Here is a 22,057-nt window from a genome sequence, read left to right as displayed (position 1 = left end):
TTTTAGCAATATGTGTTCCAATCTTCTCCAAACTGACCTCTCGTATAAGGAGACTTGTACAAATTCTGCCCTTCGCATTCCTCAATGTATACATTAAAAAGCATTAGCTTGTAGCAACGATTGTTCCAATCTTCCCCAAATTGGCAACTCATAAAAAAGGGCACTTGTATAATATTTTCCTTTCAACTTCCTCCTTAATGTTCCTCTGCTGCGGATAACATTTACTCAAGCTTTCCCCATATGGCTTTTTTTCACATGAGGATTTGTAGGAGTTCTGTCTCTTCAATTTATTTGTCCAGTATTCAAAAGATTACTTTATTTGTCCATAAGCCTGTCCACACTCCCCAGGCCCCCAGCACTTCTGGGCACACTCACCGGTGTTGATTGGCACCTTTAGACCATGGCACACTGCTGCAGCGAAGCGGCAACTCCTGGAGGTCTTCCCCGGCTCAGCTGGCCCTCGTTCGGTTCCAGCGTCTAGTCTGTGTGTCAGTAAAAGTGAAGGGTCTTCATCAAACCACGCTTACACCAGTCTTGTTGTTGCCGTTTCACTCCCAGTGGTCCCTCCAGCATCTGAGGCACCACTTCCAGTCTCGCGTCTCTCCGGATAGGCGGGATTCTAAGCAGAAGCTGGTGAGCGTCTGCCATGTCCCGCACAGTTCACCTGTTCACGTCTGCTTCTGCTGCTTGCGTCGCTTACCGCTCAGCTCGCCCGGCAGCTAGCATCTCCTCTCTTCACCTGAAGATGCTCAGCAGGTTTAAATGTCCCGCGCAGATGAGTTTTTTCATGACAACTAGTTTGCACGTTTGGATCAATGTTTCTTTCATTCCTCATTAACTCCATCTTCCTCGTCTCAGTACTTGAGGCTTTATGGGAGATGAAGTCCATGGAGTTTTAGGCTCTTTAACTTTGTATTCTGGGCACACTCACCGGTGTTGATTGGCACCTTTGGACCATGGCACACTGCTGCAGCGAAATATTGTTTCATAAAATGAGGACCATTGGAAATAGATGTTAAATGGGTTTCATGTGCATATGAGGTGTGAATGGAATCCTGCTGAGGGTGTGTGGTAAGAGTTGGTCTTGGGGGTTTTACTCCTGTAAGGATTGGTAAAATGACAACCTGCTATCAGGAATCTAGGAATTATAGGGTCCTCTTCACAGGGTATAAAAGAATACAGCATATGTCCTAATGGAGTCCCCAGATTTCCCTGGCAGCCGTCTCATCCCATGTGATCCTACCTTATAATACCACCCAGGATCAGGTAGCGTCTGCCCTCTTCTGGGCTTTAGGCTGAGGATTAGTGACGACTCTATGTGATTCATCACAGTGGTCCTCCGGCATCAGGACCACCCGCTGGATGTCCAAAACCCGGCCCTGATGAACTATAGGTTTTAGGATTAGAGTTGGTCAGAGGTTTGCCGTTTTGCTAACAGGCCAAGGGATGCCCATTTCCTGCAAGTCTTCTACAGAAGCAGTGAACTTTCCTGCAAGTCTTCTAGAGGAGCGGTGACCTGACCTAAAGGATCTGTACGTGCAGGAACTTTTGAAGCCAAATGTTACGTTGTTCACCCAATGTGTTCGAAGACGGGGCCTTCCAAGCGCTGGAGAACCAGTGAAGCTTTGCCACTCGCATCGCCCTGCGGTCAGACTGGTTGCCCGCTGTCTTGAACAGTATCCCAAGCTTCTGCTGCAAGCGTTGATTTGTTCTAAGGTCTTGCCCATTCCCACTCTTTCCAGGGGATCCAGCGCTGAAATGATTTCATGGGATGGTCTAGTTGCTACTTTGACATTTGTTGTGTGGTGGAGTAAGGAAGTCGGACAAAGGTGTGGTATGTTTCAGCAAGTTTTATTTAAAAATTAAAGAAAATAATCTACCTCTCCCTATCTCTACCTAAACAAATACCAACTTGGTTGCTCGTCGTAAGGGTGTGTATCCAAATTAAGAGTGCCTGTCCTATTTTCAAAAACATACTCTAACCCTACCACTAATCGACAAAAGGGTTCAGCATCCAAATGAAAACAGTACCAGGAGAATGATTCCCTTCTACTGGTGAACGGGTTCAGTCTCTCTCTTTTCCAACAATCCTTTGTTGAATCAGAAATTCAAGCAAAGAGGACGGTCAGGAGAAGGACACCCTACTCCCGACGCACCTTGCACAGCCATGGGGGCTGTTTTAGGATAATCCTTTGCAATAGCCCTCAAAAGTCTGTTCACTTCTTCCCCAGGGCTACTGAAAGCTTGCTTTATAGATGCAATTCTATGACACTATGAAGAGTACTTCCAGACAGCTCTTGTTGTCTAGTATCCTCTTGCCTCTTCACTCTTACTTGGATTACCACTGTGACGATGGAGATTCCTCCCGATGCATGCTTAGATCTTTGGATCTCACTACTTTAACAAGGGAGATTACTCCCAAGGATCTCTTGACTCTTGGTTCTCTGGGTGTCACTTCTGAGATGAGGGAGATTACTCCAGAGGTTCTCTTGATTCTGAGCTGCCCCAAGCGCCTACCGGGTCTCCCGCTACTGTCGTTATCCGTTACGTGTCGGATAAACTTGCGTTGCTTCAGCATGCCTTTCTTTACTATGCTCCCCGCTTTGTCCTTACGGAGACACATATTCGGTGCAGTTGCAGGACAATACGACCCATCCCGACCTCCCCCCACTGAGGTCACACCACTGCTGGCTTCTTTTCCACTCTTCAGGAATTTGGCTTCCTCTGTAGTTCTTCGCTGACCGTTCTCGGATGTCCCCGCCACTGGGGATCAGCGTTCTTGTAGCTTTGTGTTCCAAGGTTCAAACTTCACGCCGGCTGCTCTCTCCATTTCCCATTACTTTCTCATTCTTTACACTTGGGAGGATCCAGCCACAGGGAATAAAGTCCTTATTTACTCTTATTGAGATAATCTTTATGCCTCCTTGGGGCCAACTCTTCTCAGTAATAAGGTAATGTTTCCTGTTATTACTCTGCAGGTTTCTTTGGCTCTTCTTCGTCTTAGTCATATTAATTTGTGAATCAAAGGCAGAAGAGACATTGCCTAACAGACAATAGTGTTATCATGGATTTCTGATAAGGATTTGGTCTCAAGGGAAAAGAGTTATAGAATTCCTTCACAAACGGGAGTCTTCATCACCATGGGGGGGTGGAGAGGGGAGTGCGTGGGACAAGGGGAGAGGTTCCACTTTCCACCAGCCCTATGAGGAATATTGGGTAGCAGCCTTACCTGTCCACCCTTACAGGGAAGGGCTCCCCCCCTGGGAAGAAGTGATGAGATCCCGTGAATCATCACACAATCCACTTTCTAAACAATTTGTAGGCATGCTTTGAAAACATTTTGAATAGATAACCATGCCCAACAAGCTCTATCCTTCAAAGGTTATGTTCATTGCTGTGATCTTTTGATGATTGTGTGCCAATCTCTTAAGTATAAAGGCCGACTACCAGCTACTACAGACTGCATTGTTGGAGCTGAAGCCATGAGCTGGTTGTAAGCATAGTACGACAATCGTTCCACCTGAAATTGGATATTTTCCAGGATATGAGTTAAATTTGACCCTTCTTTACGACTTTTGGCTATTTGTGAAAAAAACCTTGTGTTGTCTTTGTTGTGTAAGATATAAATATTTGTATAAATTTACATTTTTATAGCGCTTTTTGCCAAAGCGCTGAACATATGAGACAGACAACAAAAGAATTAGTGAAATGATGGAATAACAAAAACAGCAGGTAAAGAACTATGAATCAGTCATAGAGATTGAGCTTTGAGACTATTGCAAACAATGGGATAGGTAGAGAAAAAGCAAATAGGAAGGGCAAAGAGTTCCAATGGCAGGGGACCAATAAAGAGAGAGTAAAAGTGGGAAGAGGCACAGGGAGGTTTGGGAACAACAAGGCAGAATGTAGATTGCAACTGAGGAGTGTGACAGGGGGAGTAGAAGGCGATTAGGGAGGAAAGATACGGGGGAACAAGGCCATGAAGACAGTTAAAGACAACAGAAAACAAATGAAACAGAAGCCGGGATTCAAAAGGAAGAATAGAGGCAGATAACAAGGGAGGGATCATGACCAGGAGGGAGACATGACCAGGAGGGAGACGTGTTAGGGAGAATTCTCTGTAAAGGTTAATTTCCCAAACCTAGTGAGTCCCCAAGCAGCTTTGCTGGATTTTTGGGGTTTATTTTTTTCTCCTGCTAAGAATGAGACTCTTTTTCTCCCACTCTTAGGCATGATTTGAGAATGTCCTTTGACTTTGTAATGTGTTTTATGGGCTATGGGGTCTTTTACTCCATAGGGCTTCATGTGTTTTTGGTATGTGTTACACAGCACCCTCAGTGCAGTAACACAGGGGTGTCATAGTGACCCCCAAACATAGACTCCATACCCTGGGACTGACTACTGTCTCCCAGGGCATGTAAAGTCACCATTGGCTTTACTAGTCTCAAATTGTGAACAGGACCAGTACAAACCATCATATTGTGGAAGTACTGGTAGGGGTAATTCGAACCCTTGTCGAGTTTCTGGCTGGTGGCAGTGGATACCACGTGAAATATTCCACCAGAATATTTCCTGTGGGATTTTCCCATTCATTTTAAACGCACCACTTTCTGGTGCAATGTTAAAGATACAGCCGGGTTATTTATTTAATATTTATTCCCCGGTTGGGTCTTTTTGACAGGACTCCGTTTTAAAATGGCATTTGTTTTCATCTCTGAAACTCTACCCAGAGTCGAGCCCTTTGTTCCACTTTTTGGCAGGCTTCTCCACAGAAACCCTCCAAATGGTGCCACTCTGTCTGCGGTCAACAGGATGTGTGAGAGGGGGATTAGGCACCCTGGACTGAGTTGCCTTGGCAACTCAAGTCGCATTCTTGTGAGATTGGTCCAGTGGTGAGCCGCCCGGCTCACCACTTAGCATGTTTGAGTGACAGCTAGACTGATGAATGGGGGTTTTGCAGCATAAAAGCAGGGCTTTGGGGACTGGAACTTCAGAAGTCGCCACAAGACCTAAAGAATCCGAAGAGTGGAGAAGCTGAGCCATCTACAACGACGACACCACCGGTGGAGCCCTGCTGTACGAACTCACCACTTCCCCAACGACAGAGATCTTCTTCCAGGCGAGTCTTCTTTCCTTTGAGCTGGTGGGACCAACCAGTTCGCCTTCCTTGATCGTCTCGTGGTCGAATCGCCCGTGCCAAGCACCCCGGCAGCCGTATAGCCACGCTTCACCACTACCGCAAATAAAAGGGTCGCACCTTTTAACCGGGAAACTCCGCGGCTGGTTTCTTCCCTGGCAGTGCAACGACCTCCAGCTTTCCTCCACGTCTAGATCATCTCTTCCCCTGGACGAAGCTCTGACTTGCACCCCGCTGCCAGGAACAACTGCCCCCGCTGGAGCTTTCTCACCATTTCAGGTACTGTGTCCCGCCTGGTCTCCCTTGCAACAGACTGTCCAAGGTGTCCCGTAAATCCTTGACTCTCTATCCTGGGGTGACCTCGGACCTGCTAACATTACCTTTCTGACTTGATCCAAGCATTTCCACTGTGTGATCTTGGGCACATTCCGCCTTGCTCTCTCCAAGAGTGGGCCTGGCCTATGAACTTTTTGCTCTACAGTAGACCCTGCCTTTCTTGACTTGCTGTTGGTTTTTATAAAAGTGTTGGTACTGTGTGTTTTTCCTATTCTGCCTTTTCTCTCCCTTTTTAAACAAATTATTTGAGTGCCATCTACGGTTACGCGCTCACCTCTGTTTTGCTAAGTAAGTGGTGTCTTAACCTAGACTTATCGAATAATTAACTAGGGAGGTGTATACACTTATAGTGACTGTGTTTGAACTTGCTTGACATATTAGTGCCAGTGTATTTTACAAGTGTGTTTTTAAATAAAAAATTATATACTTTTATACAAAAGCTCTGGTCAGTGTTTGCTTGTGCTACTGTATTTTTAGCCCTATTGTGTATACTCTATATACTGCCTAACTCTTCTTGAGAGAGGTCTGACTGCTCAGCCACAGCTATCAGGTAAATCTGGGTGGTGCAGACTGCTACCAATTGGGTTTACTGTTAACTCCTGTAGTCTTAAACTTTTGGCAGTGGTCCCTAAGGGAACTTCACAGGTTTCTGCCTAAAAAGACAGAAGAGGAGTTGAATAGCTGAGTTAAAGATGAAATAGAGAGAAACAAGATGAGACGTGGGCAGGCCTATAAGGAGGGCAGAGCAATAGTCAATCTGGGAAAAGATTGGAGCGAAAGTGAGGAGCTGTGATGCATAGAAAGAGAGAAAAGGGTGGGTACGATGAAGAGAAGGAAGCGACATTTGGGCGATATAAGTGAGATGTGTAAGAAGGAGAGAGACAAAAGGGTGCAGCGAGGTTCCAGGCAGAGGGAGAAAAGGGAAACACTGAGGGGGCGGGGGAAACAGAAAGGGAGGAGGAGGGTAAGACAGAGGAAAGAACAGAAGAGGACCTCAATTATAGAAGGGTTAAGGTGAAGAAAATGGGAGCACATCCAAGATTGGATGGCAAAAACACAGGCAGAAACACAAGGTGAATGTGGTTTGAAAGTGAGTAAACGGACAAGAGGGATAGAGAGAAGAGTAGAACTAAGAATATTGAAGAGAGACAGTCACAGAGTCGGCATATAGTTGCAAGAATGAATGAACAGGAGGATGGCAGAGGCAGGCTAGGAAATAAGAAAAGGGAAAATGGAGTGGTCAGGGGAGTAAAGGAAAAGGGGGAGACAACACGGGACAGAGGAGACAACACGGGACAGAGGAGAAGATAAGATCCAGGGAAGACCCAGAAACATGGGACGGTGGCTGTATAGGGGAAAGAAATTATAGGAATCAATGAGGAAGAAAGGCAAAGGTAGAGTGGATAGAGTCAAGATGTGGATTGAAATTGCCAACAATGAAAAAAAGGAGAGCCTGACGGAAGAATGGAGCAAAGGAGAGCATCATGATCAGAGATAAAGGTTACAAGTTGGCAGGGGGACGGTAAATAATAAGAAAGGAAAGAAAGAGATGGTATTCAAAAGTACAGATGGTAGGCGAAGAAGGCAGAGGAGGAACAGAGGTCCTAGAGAAATTAGCCAAGATACCAACGCCACCTCCCTTACCCGTGGGACAGGGAGAGTGGAAGAAATTAGAGCAGGAGAGGGTTAGAAATGCAGGTGCATTTGGGTTGATAGGTGAGATCCAAGTCTCACAGTGAGACAATGAAAATGAAGATTGCGGCTAGATAAGAGATAGAAGGTAGAGTGGGATTTGCTGCTTAAATAGCGGGCATTCTGGAGACCAATGGCGAAAGAGCATACGGGAGAGGGATGAATAAAGGGAGAGATTATGGGAATGAGGCGATAAAAAGGGGGAGGAGGGAGAGAAGAGTAGGAATGCAAGCTGCTATTAGTGAAAGATAGATATGAATATGTGAAGAATAGCAGTTATAGGATTAAAATGTATCGTGATAAGGGCGAGATGGAATGAACATCAGAAAGAAGCAAAGAGGAAAAGATGGTCCAAGGTCCGTAGTTTAGGTGCAAACTGTGCCAAACAGGAAAAACTGATTGCCCTTTGAAAGGACGCCCAGTGCTAGGACGCCCAAGAAGGACGTTTGTAAGGGGGTGGGAAGGGGTGACGTGACTGCTCACATGATGCGTGTGTGAGAAACCAAAAAGGTATCTCACCCGCTAGTCCTCTGGGACTTGTCAACCAGGTGGCCAGGACACTGCCATCGCTTTTGCATCCAGTTCCTGAGGGTGAACAAGTGCGGGAGGATCGCCTGGGTGAGGGTCTTCAGAGAGTGGGGGTGAGCTAGCCAACGGTGAGACGTGATATTCTCCCTTTTTTGTTCATCTACTCCATCCTATTCTTTAGGATTTTCCGAAAGTCCCAACTCCCACCACTACCTTTTTACCCAAACACTCGGCCGAGGAAGAGGGTGACAGAGTAACCAGACTATTTCTCTCTCATCGTACTGGACATGTCCCGTTAATCGTGTCAGGCACTTTACCCTAAGTGCATACACCTAATACCAATTAGCTCTCCTCACACGAATAAAAGCCAACACCTGTTAAAGTGAATTAAGTAGCAACATCATATCACAAGTGAGATGTGAACAAAGGCAGACCCATGAATTAAATTTGTTAATTGAAAAAAAAATAAGCAAAAGAATATATGTTCTCTGATTACCAATTCACTGCTAATCAACTATCAAAAACACAATTTTTTATTTTACCAACGAAAGTACAACATAGAAGACACAACAAACATCAACCCTCCCCTCCCAAAACCCACCACCTGAAAATAAAAACAAAATCAAAAACCGTTCTGACAGAGTATCAAACAATCAAACGTAAAACTCGTTGAATTTACACCATTGTTCATTATAAACATCTTCTCTATGCAATTTACCTAACTTCAATTTCTCAAAACGTGAAAGAATTTGCACCTGACCCAGCCAGTTCTCCACGCATGGCTTTTTCCTTGTTTTCCCAGACACGCAATAATAGTCTAGTGGCAACCAAAATTACCTTATTAATCCAACACAACATCAGATAGTCAAGATGCTGAACACAACTCCAAGTCTTCATTATCACAGTCAACGGATTTCTAGGAAAAGCAATCCCACATACCATATCAACCCTATCTAAGACATAATTCCAAAAACCCATTACTTTCTCACAATTCCATAACATGTGTAATATAGTACCCTTTTCCTTCAAACAACCCCAGCAATTATCATCATCACAAAGTCCGAATTTACACATCCTATCCACGGTCCAAAAAAGACGCCCTAAAGTCCTCTGGTGAATAAAGCGCAAATTCAAATCAGTCTTTGCCCTAATCGGAACCTTCCACGTACTTTCCCACTCTTTCTGCCATATAACTTCTCCAAGTTCTTCAGACAATGCACATCTCAACTTATCGCATAATACGAAGGAACGACTTTCAGTGGTTGCTACGCCTTTTGATTATCTATCTTCCACTGCCTCTTTTGTAATTGGCCTGTCTTTCTCTAGTCTTGCTTTTCTATTTCCAGCTCTCCCTGCCTGCGGTTGGTCTGCGTTTTCTTATTTTACTGTCTCTAAACGTCTCTTTTGCTCTGCTTCTATCACACACTCCTATTGTGTGTGTGTCCTATTATTTAATACTTTCTTTGTTGCCCTCTCATGTAGCTGATTGGTCTCTCTTCCTGTTGTCTAGTATGTTCCCTTTCCCATCGCCACACCTCCCCAACTTTGTTATATGTCATGTCATTTATAACGCACCTGTACACAAGTGTTTCTAGGCGCAAAAAGACAAGGAAGGGAACGGAGGGAGCACAAGACAAACAATCTTACTAGTCCTTGTATCATTCAGATTGTGCAAGTGAAGTAACGCAAAGTGCAGTGGAAGGGAATGGGGGAGGTGCAAGGGTGTGGGAGAAGGGGTGAGTGCAGCCAGGACAGCACAGCTCTGGGTAAGTGCAAGGAGGCTGGGGGGCTGTAGAGGTTACAGTTACAGCGCATAGTGTGAAACAGGCTCGGAGGCAGTGCGGGGGAGACCGGTCAAGAGGAGCCAGGTACCGAGTGAGACTCTGAGGGTAACCAAGCAACCAGTTGGCGCAGCAGTCAGGTAGATCAGCAGGGGAGGGAGAGCAAGCAGAGGTGAAAAGGAAGGTTGTGAGCTGAGAGAAAAGCTGAGAAAAAGGAAGAGTACCTCTTAGGAGGTGCAGATGGTAGTTGGCCTTCTTGGAAAGGTCTGTGATGTGAGGAAAGAAGAAGAGAGTGTAGTCGAAGAGGACACCAAGGTTTTTTGCCTCACAGGAAGGCGAAGGAAGAGGGCCCATGGAGGGCGGCCAGAATGAGAGAGGGAAAGCGGTAATAGGGGGTCCCGATGAGAAGGATCTCTGTCTTACTGGCATTAAGACAGAGATCGTTGGAGGTGAACCAATCCTGAATCGCGGATACAGTCTGGAATGTGTGAGAGAGGAGGCTGTAGGGAGCCGGAAAGAGAGCTGCGCGTCATTCACATAACACTGAAAGTTAGAGCAGAAGATGGAGATAAGGTGGGCCACATACAGATTGAAGAGTCAGATGAGAGCTTAGAGCCCTGGGAAACACCACATGTGGAGACAGAGGTGGTGGAGAGAAAGGACCCAAGTTGGACCTGGGAGGGTAGGTTAAGGACGAAAGAGGTCAGCCACTCCAGGGCCTGATTTGTGATGCCCAGGTCCTCACGAAGTCAGCTAATCAGGATGGTGTGATTGACTGTGTCGAAAGCAGAGGACAGGTCAAGGAGGATGAAGACAGAAGGGGTGCTGGTTTCGAGATTGGAGTGCAGATCTTCACAGATATCGAGGAGAATAGTTTCAGTTCATCTGGCTGCTCTGAAACCAGACTGGTGGTCATGGAGACAGCCAACAGTTTCAGTGTAGAGAGTAAGCTGGGAGATGACCAGCTTTTCCAGACGTTTGGCAGGAAAGGAGTCGGATTGGGCGATGGTTAGCGGGACAGGTAGGATCAGTAAAAGGCTTTAAGGAGGGGGTGCACAAAGGAGTGCTTGAGGAGAGAGTGGAAAGCACCAGTGGTGAAAGAGTTATTGCAGAAATCGGCCAATGCTGGAGCGAGTGTGTCAATGTGGTCCTTGATGGTTCTTGGAGGAGCAGGGGAGCACCCGTTTGGACAATACTTTCATAGATCAGACTTGTCTAGAAACAACATCAGGTGTCAGAGAGAAAGAGGAGAGGGAGAGGCAGCTGAAAGGGAACCGAGAGCGGAGGAGGGAGAGGAAGAGGAGAGTGAAGACAAGATGTCCTGAGTCTTAGTAGTAAAGTGAAAAGCCAGGGCTGTACAGAGAGCCTGGGCAGGAACAGGAGAGGGGGAGACTGCAGAAGGATTGGCTATCTCATTGTTCTCCTGTATTGCTTAGGTTCAGAGTTGCTCTTTCTCTCCTATTTTTCTGTTGGTCTTTTGACATAGCACCAATAAATAACCAAATAGCTGAAAATGCCTTTTCTATTTACAGATCGAGTGCAGCTTTCCTATTGGATGATCTTTTTAGGTGTGAGCAAATCTTCTTTTGGTCATTGACGTGGAATTATAGAGTTAGAGGTTTGTCTCACCAGATGAAGCACTTGCTTTACCAGCACTGTATGCCATTATATATATATAGGAGCCCAGAGGAGATGTGTGGGTTCTGAGCCATTACAGGTATAGCAGCCCTGATGGAATGTGTCTGTTCTGAGCGGCTACATGTGTAGCAGCCCAGATGAGAGGTGTGTTCTGAGCCTTTACAAGTATGGCAGCCCTGAAGAGACATTTGTGTTCTGAGCCATTACTAGAATAGGATTCCCGATGAAATGTGTGGGTTCTGAATCAATGAACATTTAGTAGTCCTTTTGATTAGTCTAAAGCTATGTCAGTTCTGTTACAATTGAAAGTTACTTGCATCTTAAACACATACCTCTGATGCAAACGCATTAACTCAACTATCAACAGGATTTGAACTAACAGTTTACACAATGATCTCTGCAGCAGGGTTGACCCACTGAGCTACCCTCCCCACCAGGCTGTTGACTCTGAAAGGCACATATGGTAGGGCACTGGCCCTTCCATGTGAGGCTTGCCCGACATAACTGGCTTGTCAAAAGCTCTAAGCCTGTTTGGACTACCCTACATGAGTCAGGAGATTCATAATGAGGCTTTGAAAGGTGCTGGAGTTTTGGCAGTGGGGCCCAGTAATCGGACATAGGAGAAGCAGAGGTTTTGAAATTGTGCAAGAATGTGTAAGAGGGATTGAAGTATATAACAGCAATGCCATCTTCTCACACTGTCTGCCAGTGTGCATCACACCAGCTCAGGAGGATGGTACGAAGAGCTCAGACACTGTCCTTACTCAGTACTTTAGCTCTCTTGAGAAAACGTCAACACATGTTGGTGCCGTGTCATTAAAGCAGCTCTGTTAAGATATGCAGGTACTGACCCAAAACATAGCAGTACTGCTAAGAAACGTCGGCATAATGGAATCAGCCCAGCTGTGAATGATTGGCATTGTGCCATGATATGCCTATAGCAGCTCTGCTGATAAATTAGGCTACTTTGCCTGAATATATGGCAGTTCTGCTGAGAGGAAACGGTACAATCTGTGCCACTGAAAATATAAACCGCACTGTTTCCACCTGTATCTATTAGATCTGCTTGCGGTGGGTGGTCAGAAATTGTCACGACCCACATCCAGAAACCCCCCTGCCAAGCCCATGGGCCAGGGGGTTCTTGGCTCGGGTCTCCAACAAACTTAGGCATCCTTTGCCTAGGCCCTCTTGGGGCCAGTCCTGGCGCCTTTGGCACCAGGCTCATACTTAATAAAGACTTGTGTTTAGGGAACTACTTTATTTCAAGTGCCAGCCAACATGGAGGCATCCACATAGCTTGGCTCCTTGGAACCAATTTATGCAGTATGGTGTTTTGGGTGTGGTAGCCTAGGAACTACTTTACCTGGACTACTTTCCGGAAGCGATTTAAACCACACCCGACTTGGATAACACGCTTTGCGTTACTTTGCAATCCTGCAACGTGACGCTCATCGTGTTCAGCTGTACCCGCGAACTTCGGAAGAACAGCATCTGTAAAGAGACAACAGGACATTGTCAACAGCAGCAGCTTACCTGTAATTTCATTGTTAGCTGCCCACAGCTCCTGCGAACAGCATCTTAGGATCAGCGCAACTCCCGGACCGGCAGATCTGCAAAAAAGGAAGAAACAAGACACAACATAACGAATTGTGCCGAAAAGCTTACCTCGCAAGTCGCCCCTCGACCAGCATCGCCTCGGGATTTCATACACGGGGTGAACACCGCAATCTATGGGAAAGAAAAGACAACAGGTTAGCAAAGGCAAGGCATCATAGCGCTACGCATAGCGCCTACTTACCGCATCAAGGCGTTCTTAATACGCCATCATTTACCGGCGAGACCCAATTCAGCCAATGCATCACATTGGACTTCCGCGCGCCTACGGAAGAGAAAGAGACATTATTTAAACCAAGAAAGGCATGCAAGAATAACAACAATATACAAAAGCAATAAGACCTACCTGAAAGACTCAGAACGGGCCGGCATCAGTGAAGTAACTAGATCGCATTCGCCCACAAAGGACAACGCGCCCCTGCCAAGAAGGCAGGACGGAGTGCACACCTGAATTAACATCAAGGCAGAACTTCCCCGCTGGTCACATCTGGGAACCGCAGAGGATACCAGAGTCCCTACGGCTGGATGGCGTCCCCGTGGATACCAGGTGAGCGCAACAGAAATGGAGATAAAAGTAAAGTTTAGACTACAAGCCTAGCTATTAATTGCTTTCTAAGAAAAACTATGTACAGTGCCCTTCCATGCACGCAAACACATGCAATATTAAGACTAAAACTGCATCTTCATATAGAACACCAAACGCTTTTCCTTCTCACAAATTACAATCAACTGCTTGCTGAGAAGCTCTCCTAAAACTTAAAGACATCAAGAACCCCAAGTCTTTAAATGCAATTGATGTGCTTCTGTGATGAAAATAAAATAAAGTATGAAATGCCCATGCTACGGACACTGTGCTGCCCCTATTAGAGCAGATTAAAACAGTGGAAAATGAAGTTGAGAGGCAGCCCTCGTTTAAGACAATTTTAATTATACACAATACTGCGTGTCCTAAAGTAACATGAAAAGCATGTTCATGATTCAAAATGCTTTAATAACGCTGTAACCTACAAAATGAACAAAGGGAACAAAACACAAATTCCCTTCTGCATTACCCAGGAAGTATTATCTTGATAGAATCATTAACATGGGAGTGTTAAAACATTAAAACAGACCAGGCCTCATCCCAGTTGCTTCTTTCAAGGAACTGTGTGGGTGACTAAGTAAAGAGTGGATTTGCAAGCTGCTGCTTGGCGGACTGCCACCAGTGAATTCCATAATTTATGGGGTTGCTCCCATAAATAGCCTATGTAAGTGGTATGCAAGGAAGAATTAAAAAGGGCCCTATTGACAAGATTTGTGTGTGCAAAAAGGCCTCATGCGCACCTTATCTGGAGGGCTGGTACCTACGCACATTTGACAAAGCACACGTGTCTCTCAGAAGAGTCTTTGCTCCCATGTTTTTGACAGGGCTGGACGTGGCTGGGCCGCTCCTACGACAGCAACTTCGGAGAGGTTCCAAGGCAGCAGGGATAACTTCAAATGACAGGAAGACAAAAGACTCAATCATTTCTTTCCATCACAAGGGAGATCCTGAGGCTGGAGAGGAGGCAGCATCAGACAACAGTAGTCAGATGCAAGTGAGCGCAATCAGTCATGCCCGCGGTAGGAGGGAGGTTGGCAAGAAGCTTGCACAAATGGCAGTCCATCACGATGGATGTCTGGGTCCTTCAGGCAATGCAAATTTTCTGCTTGGAATTTAATTGACCACCATTTCAGGGGTGCCGACATACCCCAACCTATCTAAAGCTAGGAGGAAATGAGTCAAACTAGTTTTGGTGACACCAGCATGGCAAGGAAAACCTTGGTGTCCCTCCCTGCTGGGAATGTTATTCTAAACACCACTACTCATGCCCAAACAGGAAACCCTATTCACCATCTGGTACTTGATTGACAAAACCTGGGCCCCCGGAAACACACAAATCCTAAAGAGCAGCTTGGCGAAGATGCAGTAGCTGGTGCTTGAAGAGGAACCGGCATCCCCCTAGAGCAGATGTCATTCAGGTGGTGAAATTTCCTAGCATCAATAGCAGCGGCAGGTCTACAGGACAGTGAAGACCCAGAGGTCAGCTATATCAGAAAAACATGAACATATGGAGGACGCTCCTATCTGAGAAAATTCCCTGGTTAGTAGGCTTTTTAAAGGAGATAAGACTTTAGGTCTGCGCGCTCCTTAGTACTCACGCCTCTGGCACATTAACAAGGTCCTTCATATAGAGGGGGTGGGGGCGTGGCTAAGCAGCATGAGATAAGACGTGTCTCCGGGAGTCTCCTGCTGATCCTTCATTAGCCCGTCATGCACATATGCTGGGAATAGCGCACTTGTATCACCAATGAATATACAGCTATGGGAATATTTGAGGAGAATGAAGATTGTATTTGGGAGAGAATCTGTGGTGTGGATCTACAGCTACGAGTTAAAGAGCTAGGAGAGAATCCCGGGGTAAAATAAATAAAATGGCACCTGCTTAGTGACAAAGAACAACGCTACGAGTAAAAAGTATGCCGGAGAAGGATCGCAGCGTCGCTGGTATGGAGCATCACTACAGCCGGCTGTAATCACTACAGGGACACTAGCGCCAGCCGACGCAGGGGCTCCTACAACCCGATGTCTTTGTGCGCCGCCGAGGGACAGAGAAGATATAGTGGATCGGACCCCAGCAACGAGGAGCAGCTCATATGGGAGCGCACTGTATGAGAGCAAAGTTTCCTCCCCACGGCAGGGCTAAGACTACCAGAGACCCGCAGCTACCCGACAAGTGAGCCCCGGGGAGCAACAAACGCTTGCCAAGAGAGAAGCGGTCACATGGTGACGAAACGCACCTTATTCTTATTGGTCTGAATGCATGAAACTATCAAATAGATAAGTATTTGTTGCTGCACTGCTCTAATGTGTGTAGAACCTGACAAAGAAGCAAGCCGAGGGGCCGCAGAGTGCTCATAAAGAACACAGTGCAGTTGGACCCGCTTCGGTAGTGGGCATGCCTGGAGCGGCAACAAAAGGCTTCCCAGGAAGCCACAGTAGCCGGAGGGGAGACACGGCTTGTTTTGTTTTGTTTGTTTGTTTATTTTTATTTAGTATAGCGCTCCAGACCCAGGGGTAAATAGGCGCTTAAAGGACAAGTTTCAAGGTTACAGTATACAAACAGTTAAACAATTGTGGCGGAAGTATGCCATATATGGTATGTACAGGCAGGTATTAGGAAACATTTCAGAATATGTACAATATATACAATAAGTACTAAGCTTAGTCTATCTGAGGATTACCTTCTCTAGAAGCCAGCTAATGACTAGTTTTCAGAAAAATTGGAAGGATTTGGTCAGTTTAATATTCAGTGGCAGGGAGTTCCAGATTTGAGGTACGAGGACAGTGAAGCTCGAGCCTCCCGCTCTTTTGGCAGTGAATCTGGGCACGATGAGGCTGAGGGTATTGGATGATCTGGTGACTCTTGTGTTGGGTTTAAGAGTGAATTTGTTGGTCAGGTACTGGGGGGCTAGGTGGTTTAAGGCTTTGTAGGTGAGGCAAAGGGTTTTTAGGTCAATTTTTTGCAGAATGGATAACCATTTGCAAGATATTCTTGTGTGGGAGATGTGCTCTCTCTTGGGAATATTTAGTGCTGCTCTCAGCGCATTATTTTGGAGGATCTGAAGTTGCTTGATTATAGCTTGGTTGGCACCAAGGTAAAGGCTATTACAGTAGTCAAGCTTTGATTGTATAAGGGCCCTCGCCAGAATGAGGCAACTGTTTCTAGATAGAAACGGTCTACAGGCCCGGATTAGTTTTCCTGTGTATGCGCGGGCTGAGGAAGTCATATTAACTTGTTTGGCGAGGTTAGTATTGGCGTCAAGGCAGAAGCCTAACGTTTTCACGTTTTTCACAACTGGGATGATGTTGCCATCTATGGTGAAGTTCGAATAATCGGGGCTGAGTTTCTGTAAATTATTAGGGGACCCGACTAGGAGAAGCTCAGTCTTCTCATCATTCAGGCAGAGGCCGTGTGTGGCCATCCATGCCTGAATGATGGCGAAGATTTTGTTAATCCTGGTGGCGTCAGTGTTGTAGTCGCCAGAGATGGTGAGGAGTATCTGGGTGTCATCTGCATAGTTGGTGTAGGGGACACCCAGATGGTCCAATTTATCGAAAAGGGGCTTCGCAAAGATGTTAGAGGGTAGGGGAGACGCAGGACCCTTGTGGGACACCACAGGTGATGGGGATGTGGTCAGCTGCAGCCACAGATGAAAAAAAACCTCATGGTTCTGTTGGCTAGGAAGGATTGTATCCACGTGACAGCGGGGGGGGGGGAGAAGTGGGCAGCAGAAGAAAGGTGGTTGCAGAGTATTTTGTGGTCAACCAGGTCGAAGGCTGCTGAAAGGTCTAGGAGGAGGCGGATAGCTGCTTTGTTTTTGTCCTTTATGTCATCAATCTGGCTTTTAAAGGTCAACAAGGACAGTTCCCGTTCCATGTTGAGGGCGAAAGCCAGATTGACGCAGGCCTAGCAGTTGATTAGACTCCAAGTAATCCTGGATTTGCAGATAGGCAACTCTGTCGAGGATTTTTAGCAGGAAGGGGACCGTGGTGATAGGCCTGTAATTGGTGGGAATGGCTGGGTCGAGATATTGTTTTTTTAGGAGAGGGAGAACCCAAGACTGTTTTAGGTTGTTAGGTACAGAATTAGTTGAAAAGAATAGGTTTACTAGTTTGGATATAAATGGGGCAAGGTATTGCGCCGCGTCTTTGATGATCTGTGCGGGGCAGCTGTCCCCTTTGCAATTAGATGGTTTAAGGGATGCTATGATTTTTTGAATTTCGGGTATAGTAACCGGTTTGAATGTAAAGCCGGAGGTATTGCTAGTAGGGGTGGGTGTGCTAGGTATGAAGGCGTTGCTGTTGGAGAGTTGTAGTCTTTTGGATTCGATTTTGTTTTGAAGACCAGTGATTTTGTTAGCTAGGGCATTTTGGATGCTGGTGCACCATGCCTTGTCCTTCACGCAAGTATCGGTTGGAGGATTTGGATTTTCTAATTCCTTCAGGATGGTGAAGAGTTCTTTAGCAGAGGATTGGGTATTATTTATTCTGACATTATAGGCTTCTTTTTTAGTCCGGATTATCTCCTTCTTGTAGTGGGAGGAAATGGTCGTAAGATTAACTTTGTTTTCTGCAGAGGGGTTATTTTTCCAAAGGGTTTCCATCTTGGCTTTCTTTTTTCTAAGAGTTTTGAGTTCCTGTGTGTACCAAGGGTTCAAGTGAGCTATAGGCTTACATTTGCGTTGCTTTAATGGGGCAACTGCATCAATGGTGCTGGTTAGGGCATCATTGTAGGAGTCGATTAGAAGGTTAAGGTCGGTGGTAGCTGGGATTGTGTTTAGAAGGGGGAGGGTCAGTGGTGTAAGGGTTTCTGCGGTGATGTTGCGCTTGTTTCTGGTCAGGCAGGCTGGTGCGTAAGGGCGCTGTTTTAGGTTCGGATTGTTTTGGTAGATGTCGAATAATATGAGGCAGTGGTCAGTCCATACAAGAGGTTGAGGGGCTTTGCAGGTGATATTGCAGTTGTGGGCTGCGACCCAGTCAATAGTTCTACCTTTCTGGTGGGTAGGTATTGTAACGACTTGGGTGAAGTCATGCTCAGATAAGGTGTTAGCCAGGGAGGCAGCAGGAGAGTCGTTAGGGTCATTAAACCCTAGGTTAAAGTCTCCTAGAATTATATTTTTGGAGTGGGGCTTGGAATTCTCTGCTATGAGAGAGGTAATGTCTTCCTCGAAGGAGCTTATGGGGCCTGGAGGCCTGTATATGAGTTGCAGGGTAATGGTACTCTTAGGGGTAGTTTGTACTTTGATGGCGAGGTGCTCGCAGGACTTAAGGGGGGGAGGTGATGAGTCTGAAGTCAAGCAAGGACTTGAATACGATTGCTACACCTCCTCCGCGAGCATTAGGTCTATCCGCTCTGGGGATGGAGTAGTTATCAGGAATAGCGAGAGTGAGGTAGGGTCCTGCTGCTTCGTGTAGCCATGTTTCTGTGGTAGCAAGGAAGTCGAGGTCTCCTGAAAGGATAATGTCGGCAATTTCGGTGGGGATCTAACGTTGAGTAGGCTTATGGCCCGAACAAAGAAACTGATGAAGCATCAATCACCCTAGTGGCCGAAGACGTTACATTGTTGCCGCTAATATGAAACTATAACCAAGGAGCGGCGCAATAGCTAGTACTGGTAGCAAGTGAGAAACCGAGAGGCCTGAAGTCCGGATGTACCCGTTAGGTGCGCACACGTATGCCAGGCGAAGCACAGGAACAGCACACTGGTGAATAACAGAACAGATTCAGAAGAGCTACACGAAAGAGCACTCACCGACCGCTGCAGATGCGATCAATCTAGGTAAACAGACTACACATGAGTGTTCCAGAAAACGTGACTCAACGCTGATGGACTGGCCTCAGTGGCGGTCTTAAGAGGGCAACTAGAGAACAGATCATGACAGGGATGTATGCTGTAATGGATGGCAGAGTTCAGGCCCCAAAAAATAATGACAACATAAACAATGGAGAGTGTACAGCCTACGGGGGGGCTCCCCAAGCTTGAAATAAAACAGGTTAACACCCGAGCCCACCACCCATAGTGAAAGGCGAGAGGAGCGCCACTACAATACACCTAGATCACACTCATGGAGCCAGGCTGGAGGGTAATACAGTGAATTGGTGCAGTGGAGAGGTGCATGCATATAGCCCTAGTGCCACAATAGACAGCTGGCAAACAAAGGAGTAGAGAGATCGCCGAGTGGCGGATCGAGGTGTACAGCCCCTCTGGCGGATCGCTGGTATCGACAGATGAGGGGACATTTATGAAGTAGATACAGAACTGATACCTGCACGAAGCAAGGGGAGTTGGGGGCGGGGGGGAACCCACAGTGGAGAGTTGCAGGTAAGGAGAACAACTTGCAGGGCTATATGAGAGTGGGCTCACACTGAGCTGTGAAAGAACAAATGGTGGCAAAGCCAAGAAAACCCATTGGGAAGCAGCCGTCTATAGACATTTTTACTAAGCCAACCCAGGCAGTGGAGAACATAAAAGCCGGGGGGGTGGGGGGGCAAGGCATGCGGGAAGAAGTAACCGCACATCGGGATGACCACCAGATCCTTGCAGCCCTTGCAGAGTTGAAGTCGTCATGGGAGTCCAAGATTGACGCTGCCATCGCGGAGCTGAAAACATCCCAGGAGTGTAATATTGATGCCCTCAGCATGGATGTTAACCTTCTGAGACAAGATGTCAGAGCGCTGGCTGAACGCACAGGAGGGCTAGAAAAGGAAGTTAAGACAAACACAGGGGTTTGCACTACCAACGCCAAAGATGTCTCCACATTGCAACAACAAGTGCGCAACCTCGTGTGCAGGGGCGGAGGAAGCAGAGGGATGAGCGCGAAGGAACAATATACGCATTGTGGGACTTCCAGAGGGAGAGGAGAGTCCAGATCTGACCAATTACATTGAAAATATGCTGCTGCAAGAAATTGGAGGCGGATCGCTCACCCAGGGGTTCACAATGGGAAGAGCGCATAGGGCCCTGACTAGGAAGCCACCACCAGGGGCCCCTCCCCGGCCGATCATCGACAAGATATTGAACTATAAAGACAGAGAGAAGATCCAGGAGCACTTCCGCAAAGGAGGTACGATAAACAGAGTGTCAGCGACTATCACAGCGTACCAGGATTATACTTTCCTGGCACACAAACAACACCTAAGCTATGTGTCGGTGAAAAGAAGGTTGTGTGAATATGTATTCAAATACATGTTGCGATACCCAGCCAAACTGAAAGTCCTGCATAAAGAGAGCGTTGTTTTCCGAATCTCCAGAAGATGTGACCGTAGAAGGACACGTTGAACTGCCCGGCGGGAGCGGATGACCAGACGGAGAGCAGTGTGGAGAAGTAAACCGGTATTTTCACTGAAGCGAACTTTTGGACGGAGCGGATGCGGTGGGGTAATGATTAATGCAAAGATAGTGACTATGGGACTAGATAATAATGTGGTATAAAACGAGACTAGTGGTAAATGCCTATATTAGGGTTAAATACACATAACTGTGCAATATACTGTTGGCTGAATGCAAGAGACACAGGTGCTGCCACGGGAACGCGGCACTAGGAAACATGCCATCACCCCAGTAGGTAGTGTAGTCAGGACACTGGTAGTGTAGTATCCTCCTGCTGAGCCCCGAGTATCGGCAAGTAGCCGACAAAGGGACCAGATGCGGGATAGCCCGAGATCCAGGGATGGAGCTGGGCAACAGTTTGGGTTTGTTGTGGTAGGGGAAGGGGTGGGAGTTGGGGTAATTAGAGGAGGGGGAGGGGGAAGTTGGGAAAGTTAAAAGGGGACAAGCCTACAGACACAAGCCAAAAAGAGAGAGGAGGAAGGTGGGGGCGAAGATGGGAGGAATGGAAAATGGATAAGATGGGAGAAATGCGGATAGCAAACTGGAATGAGAGGAGGCTCAATAACTACATTAAACATAATATGGTTATGATGTATTTGAAGAGACAGAAAATAGATATAGCATTATTGCAGGAAACTCATCTGACCAAGGAAAAGCAAGATGTGATAACAAGGAAATGGAAGGGGATAACTCTGGGAGCAATATATTCAGCGTACGATAGAGGGGTCATAACATGGATAGCACCACATGTCCTGTTCAAGTTGCTACAGTCCACCATAGATAAAGATGGTAGGATGGTATTAATAAGGGGGCTGGTGGAAAATAAAGAAGTGTGTATCATCAACGTGAATGCCCTGAATCAAGAGTCAATAGCTTATTTTAGAACCCTCTATACCAAGATAAGTCTGTATGTGGACGGAGCTGTGGTGTGGGGGGGGGGTCGGGCTAGAGGGGAATTTAACTGTACCCTGGATCCGGTAATGGATAGGTCGGATGGTAAGATCACACAACCGGCCCCAGCAGCGAAGGCACTAAGCACCCTGTTAAAACCTTTCCGGCTAGTAGATGTATAGAGGTTGTGACCCCTACAGGAGAGTGGATACCCACCCTACTCGCCCCACAGAACCTACACACAAGGCTAGATTATAGATTTATGGGAACGGAGTTAACAAAAGAAGCGACACAAGAAGAATACAAAGCCATGGTCCTCTCGGATCACGCCCCTCTGGTGGTAACGTGGCAGATTCCACCACTCAGAGCTAGAATCCCTACATGGAGACTTAGGGCTGAATCATTAAAAGATACAGTGTTCAGAGAGGATTTGAGAAAAGAGATAGAGGAGTATTTTGAACATAACACAGGTAGTGTGGACTCGGATGGGACAGTGTGAGAGGTGTTTAAGGTAGTAGTGAGGGGA

General features: G+C 46.6%; 1 protein-coding gene across 2 annotated transcripts in view; it reads right to left on the bottom strand.

The window, feature by feature from the left end:
• Window positions 1-22,057, bottom strand: part of TBC1D31 (TBC1 domain family member 31) — a 1,687,314-nt gene that overhangs the window by 1,648,050 nt on the left and 17,207 nt on the right. The window lies entirely within an intron of this gene.

This window comes from Ambystoma mexicanum, chromosome 5q (assembly GCF_040938575.1).
Source record: "Ambystoma mexicanum isolate Mex_15411 chromosome 5q, UKY_AmexF1_1, whole genome shotgun sequence".
In the NCBI taxonomy this organism is placed as follows: Eukaryota; Metazoa; Chordata; class Amphibia; order Caudata; family Ambystomatidae; genus Ambystoma; species Ambystoma mexicanum.
The sequence above is the reverse complement of the archived record's forward strand: the minus strand, read 5'-3'. Positions and strand labels throughout refer to the sequence as shown.